At 37.5% G+C, this 10,736-nt stretch overlaps 1 long non-coding RNA gene across 1 annotated transcript; it reads right to left on the minus strand.

Annotated features, from left to right (window-relative positions):
- Positions 1–8,080: 8,080 nt before the first annotated feature.
- LOC140679938 (uncharacterized) lies at positions 8,081–9,729 on the minus strand. The gene is made up of 2 exons (XR_012051212.1): positions 9,600–9,729; positions 8,081–8,289 (listed from the first exon to the last, which is right to left on the minus strand). It is a non-coding gene; the product is annotated as an uncharacterized lncRNA (long non-coding RNA).
- Between the last annotated feature and the right edge of the window lie 1,007 nt (positions 9,730–10,736).

A 10,736-nucleotide genomic window follows, 5' to 3' on the forward strand; every position in this document is an offset into this window, starting at 1 on the left:
ACTGGCCAGGATCTCCAGCTCTCATTGGATGGCCGAGTATGAAGCGACTGGGATGAGAATCAGCACCTCCAAGTCCGAGTCCATGGTTCTCGCCCGGTAAAGGGTGGGGTGCCATTTCCAGGTTGAGGAGGCGATGGCACATACTAGATGGCCCCAAGTGGAGGAGTTCAAGTACCTAGGAGTCTTGTTCACGAGTGAGGGAAGAGTGGATCATGAGATCCACAGGCGGATCGGTGCGGCGTCTTCAGTAATGAGGACGCTATATCGATCCATTGTGGTGAAGAAGGAGCTGAGCCAGAACTAAAAGCTCTAAATTTACCGGTCGATCTACATTCCCATCCTGCACCCATGGTCATGGTTATGACCGAAAAGACAAGATCCCGGGTACAAGCGGCCAAATTGAGTTTCCTCCGCCGGGTGGCGGGTCTCTCCCTTAGAGATAGGATAAGAAGCTCTGTCATCCGGGAGGAACTCAGAGTAAAGCGCTGCTCCTCCACATTGAGAGGAGCCAGATGAGGTGGTTCGGGCATCTGCTCAGGATGCCACCCGGACGCCTCCCGAGGGAGGTGTTTCGGGCAAGTCCGACCGGCAGGAGGCCACGGGGAAGACCCAGGACACATTGGGAAGATTATGTCTCCCGGCTGGCCTGGGAACGCCACAGGATCCCCCGAGAAGAGCTGGAAGAAGTGGCTGGGGAGAGGGAAGTCTGGGCTTCTCTGTTTAGGCTGCTGCCCCCAAAACCCGACCTCGGTTAAGCGGAAGAAAATGGATGGATTTAGTAACGACAACAAACAATGCCCATCCATCAATTTTCTACCGCTTATTCCCTTTTGGGGTGGCAGGGAGCGCTGGAGCCTATCTCAGCTACAATCGGGCGGAAGGCGGGGTACTCCCCGGACAAGTCGCAAAAAATGATTCTAGTAAAACTCACATGGATACAATTTTACAGGTATTTTTAGACATAATGCATGTTTGGTTTTGGAATTATGTTTATATAACTTTCATTTTGTATTATGACAGTTATACTGTCATCTTGAGTAAAACTAACTTGTGTCTTTACAAACATTACAAACTATGTTTTTCCAGTAAAACTCACAAAAATAATTTTTTCCAGGCATTATTAGACATTTTTCATGTGTGGTTTAGGAAATATGTTTAAATAACTGTCATATTGAATGTGGCAGTTATACTGTTATTATGTGTAAAACCAAATTTTTGTATTTGCAAACCTTTCAAAAACAACTGATTCTAGTAAAACTCACATAGATTCAATATTACAGGCATTTTTAGACATTTCAAATGTTTGAATATAATTTTTATTGCTTTTTTTCGTTAGGGCAAGTCCGATCGGCAGGAGGCCACGGGGAAGACCCAGGACACATTGGGAAGACTATGTCTCAGGCTGGCCTGGGAACGCCTCGGGATCCCCCGAGAAGAGCTGGACAAAGTGGCTGGGGAGAGGGAAGTCTGGGCTTCTCTGCTTAGGCTGCTGCCCCCGCAACCCGACCTTGGATAAGCGGAAGAAAATGGTTGGATTTAGTATGACAGTTATACTGTCATATTGAGTAAAAAACTATTTTTCATAGATTCAATATTACAGGCATCTTTAGATGGATTGCATGTTTTGTTTTGGAGATATGTTTATACAACTTTCATATTTAGTATGACAGTTATACTGTCATATTGAGTAAAAAAAAAAAAAAACTTGTGTCTGCAAACCTTACAAAAGATTATTATTCTAGTAAAACTAACAAAGATACACTTTTCCAAGCATTATTAGCATTTTTTTGTTTTGGAGTTATAATGCTTGCGTTGAGAGGCGACGGGCTCGGGTGGCAATTCTTGTTGCCCCCCGGCTCAAAGCCTGCACGTTGGAGTTCAACCCAGTGGACCAGTGGGTAGCTTTCTTCCGCCTTCGGGTGGGGGGACGGGTCCTGACTGTTGTTTGGCCTTATGCGCCAAACGGCAGCTCAGAGTACCCACACTTTTTTGGATTCACTCGAGGGAGTACTGGAAAGTGCTCCACCGGGTGATTCCCTCATTCTACTGGGGGCCTTCAACGCTCATCTTGAAGTAGTCTTGTGATTTTTTCCCCCACACATACATATATATATATATATATATATATATATATATATAGCTAGAATTCACTGAAAGTCAAGTTTTTTTTATATATGTGTGTATATATAAATATATATATATATATATATATATATATATATATATATATATATATATATATATATATATATATTATATATATATATATATATATATATATATATATATATATATATATATATATATATTATATTTATATATATATATATATATATATATATATATATATATATATATATATATATGTATGTGTGGGGGAAAAAATCACAAGACTACATCAAGATGAGCGTTGAAGGCCCCCAGTAGAATGAGGGAATCACCCGGTGGAGCACTTTCCAGTACTCCCTCGAGTGAATCCAAAAAAGGGTGGGTACTCTGAGCTGCCGTTTGGCGCGTAAGGCCAAACTCTCTCTGGGGGGAGGGGGGCTACTAGGATGACAGGGGATGCAAATCAATAAGAGTGCAATATTTTTTCAAAACATGGTCACTACTGCCTAGTTTCTCTTGTTATATTCTTATTTTACTGTTATATTTTTATTCTCATTGTTGCTTTTTATTTTTATTCTATTGTAATATGTTTCTATTTTGTTTCAATTTATACCCCCATTATTTACTTTTCACTTTTTACAATTTTGTACACTACTGCTGGAATTTAAATTTTCCTGAGGGAACTCTCCTGAAGGAATCAATAAAGTACTATCTATCTATCTATCTATCTATCTATTTATGTCTCCTGGCTGGCCTGTAAATGCCTCAGGATCCCCCGAGAAGAGCTGAACAAAGTGGCTGGGGAGAGGAAAGTCTGGGCTTCTCTGCTTAGGCTGCTGCCCCCGCAACCTGACCTCGGATAAGCAGGAAGAAAATGGATGGATTTAGTATGACAGTTATACTGTCATATTAAGTAAAAAACTAACTTGTGTCTTTGCAAACATTAGAAAAATATTTTTTTTCTAGTAAAACTCACAAAGATACATAACTCAAGGCATTATTAGCCATTTTGCATGTGTGGTTTAGGACTTATGTTTAAATAATCATCAGATTGAGTGTGACAGTATACTGTCATAGTGAGTAAAACCCATATTTTGTAATTGCAAACCTTATGAAAACAAATGATTCTACTAAAACTCACATGGATACAATATTACAGGAATTTTTAGACATAATGCATGTTTGGTTTTGGAGTAATGTTTATATAACTTTCATATTTTGTATGACAGTAATACTGTCATATTGAATAAAAAAAACTAACTTGTATCTGTACAAACCTTAAAAAATATTTTTTTTCCAGTAAAACTCACAAAGAGACATTTCTCCAGGCATTATTAGCCATTGTGCACATGTGGTTTAGGAGTTATGTTTAAATAAATGTCAAATTGAATGTGGCAGTTATACTGTTATTATGAGTAAAACCTAATTTTTGTAAATGTTAACCTTACCACAATACCTGATTCTGGTAAAACTCACATAGATTCAATATTACAGGCATTTTTAGACATTTTACATGTTTGGTTTAGAGTTGTGTTTGAATACATTTATATTGCTTTTTTCATTAGGGCAAGTCCGACGGGCAGGAGGCCGCGGGGAAGACCCAGGACACATTGGGAAGACTATGTCTCCCGGCTGGGCTGTCGAACGCCTCGGGATCCCCCGAGAAGAGCCGGACGAAGTGGTTGGGGATAGGGAAGTCCGGGCTTCTCTGCTTAGGCTGCTGCCCCTGCAACCGGACCTCGGATAAGCGGAAGAAAATGGATGGATTTAGTATGACAGTTATACTGTCATATTAAGTAAAAAAACCTAACTTACAAAATATATTTTTTCTAGTAAAACTCACAAAGATACATATCTACAGGCATTATTAGCCATTTTGCATGTGTGGTTTAGGAGTTATGTTTAAATAACTGTCATATTGAATGTGGCAGTAATACTGTCATCATGACCTAATTTTTGTAATTGTAAACCTTACCAAAATACCTGATTCTGGTAAAACTCACAAAGATTCAATATTACAGGCATTTTTAGACGGATTACATGTTTGGTTTTGGGGTTACGTTTATACAACTTTCATATTTAGTATAACAGTTATACTATCATATTGAGTACAAAAAACAAACTTGTGTCTTTGCAAACCATACAAAAGATCATTGTTTTAGTTAATCTAACAAAGATACATTTCTCCAAGCATTATTAGTCATTTTGCATTTGTTGTTTAGGAGTTATGTTTAAATAACTGTCATAGTGAGTAAAACCAAATTTTTGTATTTGCAAAAACCTTACAAAAACAACTGATTCTAGTAAAACTCACATGGATGCAATATTGCAGGCATTTTTAGACATGATGCATGTTTGATTTTGGAGTTGTGTTTATATATCTTTCATATTTAGTATTACAGTAATATTGAGTAATAAAAACTAACTTGTGTCTTTACAAACCTTACAAAATATTTGTTTTCCTGCAAAACTCACAAAGAGACATTTCTCCAGGCATTATTAGCCATTTGGCATGTGTGGTTTAGGAGTTATGTTTATATAACTGCCAGATTGAGTGTGACAGTATACTGTGAGTAAAACCCATATTTTGTATTTGCAAACCTTACAAAAACAACTGATTCTAGTAAAACTCACATGGATACAAAATGACAGGCATTTTTAGAGATAATGCATGTTTGGTTTTGGAGTTATGTTTATATAACTTTCATATTTAGTATGACAGTAACACTGTCATATTGAGTAAAAAAAACTAACTTGTGTCAGTACAAACATTACGAAATATTTGTTTTCCAGTAAAACTCACAAAGAGACATTTCCCCAGGCATTAATAGCCATTGTGCATGTGTGGTTTAGGAGTTATGTTTAAATAGATGTCAAATTGAATGTGGCAGTTATACTGTCATTATGAGTGAAACCTAATTTTTGTAATTGTAAGCGGAAGAAAATGGATGGATTTAGTATGACAGTTATACTGTCATATTAAGTAAAAAAAAAAACTAACTTACAAAATATATTTTTTCTAGTAAAACTCACAAAGATATATATCTACAGGCATTATTAGCCATTTTGCATGTGTGGTTTAGGAGTTATGTTTAAATAACTGTCATATTGAATGTGGCAGTAATACTGTCATGACCTAATTTTTGTAATTGTATACCTTACCAAAATACCTGATTCTGGTAAAACTCACAAAGATTCAATATTACAGGCATTTTTAGACGGATTACATGTTTGGTTTTGGGGTTACGTTTATACAACTTTCATATTTAGTATGACAGTTATACTGTATATTACCATTGAGTAAAAAAAAAACTAACTTGTGTGCAAACCTTACAAAAGATCATTATTCTAGTAAAGACTTAGACTTAGACTTTCTTTTTATTGTCATTCAAATTTGAACTTTACAGCACAGATAAGAACGAAATGTCGTAGTGCAGGATAAAAAAGCAATAAGGTGCATATTTCGATAAATAAATATATATATAAATATATAAATACTATATATATATATATATATATATATATATATATACACATATATAATAAATAAATATAAATATATATAAATAGATAAATAGATTACTGTGCAGATAAATATATTGCACTTTTTCCACATGCGCCCACGTTTATGGGTGTATGTTATATTGTTTATTTCATTCCAGCGAGTTAATTCATTTTGAGGGGAGTTGAGATAATTTAATTATGATGCGTTCAAGAGTCTTACAGCCTGAGGGAAGAAGCTGCTACAGAAGCTGGAGGTTCTGCTTCGGAGGCTGCGGAACCTCTTTCTAGAGTCCAGCAGTGAAAACTGTCCTTGGTGGGGGTGGGAGGAGTCTTTGCAAATTTTCTGAGCCCTGGTCAGGCAGCACTTTTTGCGATCTCCTGGATAGGAGGAAGAGGAGTCCTGATGATCTTTTCCCCCGTCCTCACCACTCTCTGGAGATACTTCCAGTCTGAGGCACTGCAGGCTCCAGTCCAGACAGAGATGCTGTTGGTCAGCAGGCTTGCTATAACAACGATACATCTCTCCAAGCATTATTAGCTATTTTGCATTTGTTGTTTAGGAGTTATGTTTAAATAACTGGCATAGTGAGTAAAACCTAATTTTTGTATTTGCAAACCTTACAAAAACAACTGATTCTAGTAATACTCACATGGATACAATATTACAGGCATTTTTAGACATAATGCATGTTTGGTTTTAGAGTTATGTTTGGCGCAGTGGAAGAATGGCCGTGCGCGACCCGAGGGTCCCTGGTTCAATCCCCACCTAGTACCAACCTCGTCATGTCCGTTGTGTCCTGAGAAAGACACTTCACCCTTGCTCCTGATGGGTGCTGGTTAGCGCCTTGCATGGCAGCTCCCTCCATCAGTGTGTGAAGGGGTAAATGTGGTAGTAGTGTCAAGGCGCTTTGAGTACCTTGAAGGTAGAAAAGCGCTATACAAGTACAATCCATTTATTTATATATATATATATATATATATATAGTATGACAGCTATACTGTTATATTGAGTAAAAAAAACTAACTTGTGTCTTTACAAACCTTACACAATATATTTTTTCTAGTAAAACTCAGAGACATTTCCCCAGGTATTATTAGCCATTGTGCATGTGTGGTTTAGGAGTTATGTTTAAATAAATGTCAAATTGAATGTGGCAGGTATACTGTCATGAGTAAAACCTACTTTTTGTAATTGTAAACCTTACCAAAATACCTGATTCTGGTAAAACTCACATAGATTGAATATTACATGCATTTTTAGACGGATTGCTTGTTTGGTTTTGGAGTTATGTTTTTACAACTTTCATATTTAGTATGACAGTTATACTGTCATATTGAGTAACAAAAACAACTAACTTGCGTCTTTGCAAACCTTACAAAAGATCATTATTCTGGTAAAGACTTAGACTTTCTTTTTATTGTCATTCAAATTTGAACTTTACAGCATAGATAACACAATTTTGTTACATAAGCTCATGGTAGTGCAGGATAAAAAAGCAATAAGGTGCATATATAAATAAATAAATATATAAATATACATATAAAATAAATAAATATACTTAAATATATATAAATAAATAAAAAGATTACTGTGTAGATAAATATATTGCACCTTTTCCACATGCGCCCACGTTTATGGGTGTATGTTATATTGTTTTTTGTTTATTCCAGCGAGTTAATCCATTTTGAGGGGAGTTGAGGGGATAATTTAATTATAATGCGTTCAAGAGTCTTACGGCATGAGGGAAGAAGCTGGAGGTTCTGCTTCGGAACCTCTTTCTAGAGTCCAGCAGTGAAAACAGTCCTTGGTGGGGGTGGGAGGAGTCTTTGCAAATTTTCTGAGCCCTGGTCAGGCAGCGCTTTTTGCGATCTCCTGGATAAGAGGAAGAGGATTCCTGAAGATCTTTTCCGCCGTCCTCACCACTCTCTGGAGAGACTTCCAGTCTGAGGCACTGCAGGCTCCAGTCCAGACAGAGATGCTGTTGGTCAGCATGCAGGCTCTCTATAACAAAGATACAGTTCTCCAAGCATTATTAGCTATTTGCATTTGTTGTTTAGGATTTATGTTTAAATAACTGTCATAGTGAGTAAAACCTAAATTTTGTATTTGCAAACCTTACAAAAACAATTGATTCTAGTAAAACTCAGATACAATATCACAGGCATTTTTAGACATAATGCATGTTTGGTTTTGGAGTTGTGTTTATATAACTTTCATATTTAGTATTACAGTAATACTGTCATATTGAGTAAGATACATTTCTTCATGCATTATTAAAACATGTTCATGTGTAGTTTAGGAGTTATGTTTTAATAACTGTCAAATTGAGTGTGGCAGTTATACGTCATTAAGTGTTAAACCTAATTTTTGTATTTGCAAACCTTACAAAAACAACTGATTCTAGTAAAACTCACATAGATTCAATATTGCAGGCATTTTAGACATTTCACATGTTTGGTTTAGGAGTTGTGTTTGAATACATTTTAATTGCTTTTTTCGTTAGGGCAAGTCCGACCGGCAGGAGGCCACGGGGAAGCCCCAGGACACATTGGGAAGACTATGTCAGCCGGCTGGCCTGGGAACACTTTGGGATCCCCCGAGAAGAGCTGGACGAAGTGGCTGGGGAGACGGAAGTCTGGGCTTCTCTGCTTAGGCTGCTGCCCCCACAACCCGACCTCGGATAAGCGGAAGAAAATGGATACATTTAGTGTGACAGTTATACTATTATATTGAGTAATAAAAACCAACTTGTGTCTTTAAAAAACCTTACAAATTATATGTTTTCTAGTAAAACTCACAAAGATACATCTCCAGGCATTATAAGCCATTTTGCATGTGGTTTAGGGGTTATGTTTAAATAACTGCCATATTGAAAGTGGCAGTTATACTGTCATTATGAGTAAAACCTAATTTTTGTAATTGTAAACCTTACCAAAATACCTGATTCTGGTAAAACTCACATAGATTCAATATTACAGGCATTTTTAGACGGATTGCATGTGTAGTTTTGAAATTATGTTTATACAACTTTCTCAGTTGTGATACAGTGATACTACATATTGAGTAAAAAAAACTAACTTGTGTCTTTGCAAACCTTACAAAAGAACATTTTAGTAAAAGATACATCTCCAGGCATTATTAGCCATTTTGCATTTGTTGTTTAGGAGTTATGTTTAAATAACTGGCATAGTGAGTAAAACCTAATTTTTGTATTTGCAAACCTTACAAAAACAACTGATTCTAGTAATACTCACATGGATACAATATTACAGGCATTTTTAGACATAATGCATGTTTGGTTTTAGAGTTATGTTTATATAACTTTCATATTTAGTATGACAGTAAAACTGTCATATTGAGTAAAAAAAACTAGCTTGTGTCTTTGCAATTCTTACAAAAGCTCATTATTCTAGTAAAACTCACAAAGATACATTCCTCCAGGCATTATTAGCCACTTTGCATGTGTGGTTTAGGACATATGTTTTAAACAACTGTCATATTTAGGTGGCAGTTATATGTCAATGCGTAAAACCTAATTTTTGTTTTTGCAAATCTTTCAAAAACAACTGATTACAGTAATTGTCACATAGTTTTAATATTACAGGTATTTTTAGACATTTTGCATTGTTGGTTTAGGAATTATGTTGCAATACATTTTTATTGCTTTTTTTGCATTATCTCAGGATTGTAAAAATATTAGTCATATTGAGTAAAAAACTACTGATTGGGTGTGGCAGTTATATTGTCATTATGTGTAAAACCTAATTGTTGTATTTGCAAACCTTACAAAAACAACTGATTGTCGTAAAACTCACATGGATAAAATATTACAGGCATTTTTAGACATAATACATCTTTGGTTTATGAATCGTGTTCGATTGCTCCTGCTCACAGAACCACACAGCCAGCGCACAACACACGAGCCACAAGCCCACAGCCCAAGGCAGTTAAATACCCCTGCAAATCCACAAGGCACGACACTTACTTTGGAGTCAGAGTTTCCTCTGCCCCTGCGTATTGTGGGATTCTGGGGGTTCTTTTCGGTAGCCTGCGGGTCTGCTGGGTAGTCTTGGGGATTCCTTCTCAACCTGCGCGCGTTCACCCGGTCCTCCTTGTCAAGCCTGACGATCCTCCTGGTCGCTCCTTTTTAAATGTGTGCAGCCCTAATGCTCCACAGGTGCGTCTGATTTCAGGTGCCGTTCGATTGGGCACTTTGGTTGTCAGGGGCAACAAGCTAAAAGGGGCAACGTCTTAAAATGCCAGCAAAGTCCACAAGGAATAAACTTATGCAATTAAAAATACAGTCAAAGTCCTCAAAGTGTAAAAACATGCAATCAAATTGTAAAATGTAAAAACATGCAATTAAAATCTAAAACAATAAAAACACTCAGACATGCATGACAATGAAACAAAAAAAATAAAATCCCCTACTTGTGTCCCATCACATCCCCCCCATACATTATCGTTGTCAGTCCCTGCAACGGGGGGAACTCTCGTCTGCATAGCGGGCAGGCAACTGTCGGTCAAAGCCTTTTTTAGCTCTTCAAAGGACGTCTGACACTCTGGTGTCCACACTATTTTGTGGGCCTGTGCCTTCTTGTCGGTGGGACGGCCAGTGAGGCCGTCCCACCGACATTTATAGGGGACGGGCTATTTTAGCAAACCCAGCCACAAAACGTTGGTAATAGCCTGCCAATCCAAGAAACGCTCTCACTTCCTTGACAGTGGTCGGAGCGGCCCAGTCCTGTACTGCCTTAATTTTACCTGGGTCCGGTCTCACTCCATCCCGATCCACCACGTGTCCCAAGAATTTCACCTCACGCTGAAAGAGCTTGCACTTAAGGGGCTTGAGTTAAAGTCCATGTCGCTGCAACCGTTCAAACACCTGGTCCAGGTGCTGTAGATGGGCAGTGAAATCAACAGAAAAAATTATTATGTCATCAAGATAAACCAACAATGATTCCGCTATTTGACCATTCAAACAATGATGTTGGAAAGTGGCAGGTGCATTGCATAGACCAAATGGCATGCGTTCAAACTCGAACAGTCCGAGGGGAGTTGTAAATGCAGTCTTTTCACGATCGTCCGGGTGCACCTCCACTTGCCAATACCCACTAGCGAG

The sequence above is a fragment of the Nerophis lumbriciformis genome, linkage group LG27 (genome assembly GCF_033978685.3).
Source record: "Nerophis lumbriciformis linkage group LG27, RoL_Nlum_v2.1, whole genome shotgun sequence".
Classification (NCBI taxonomy): domain Eukaryota; kingdom Metazoa; phylum Chordata; class Actinopteri; order Syngnathiformes; family Syngnathidae; genus Nerophis; species Nerophis lumbriciformis.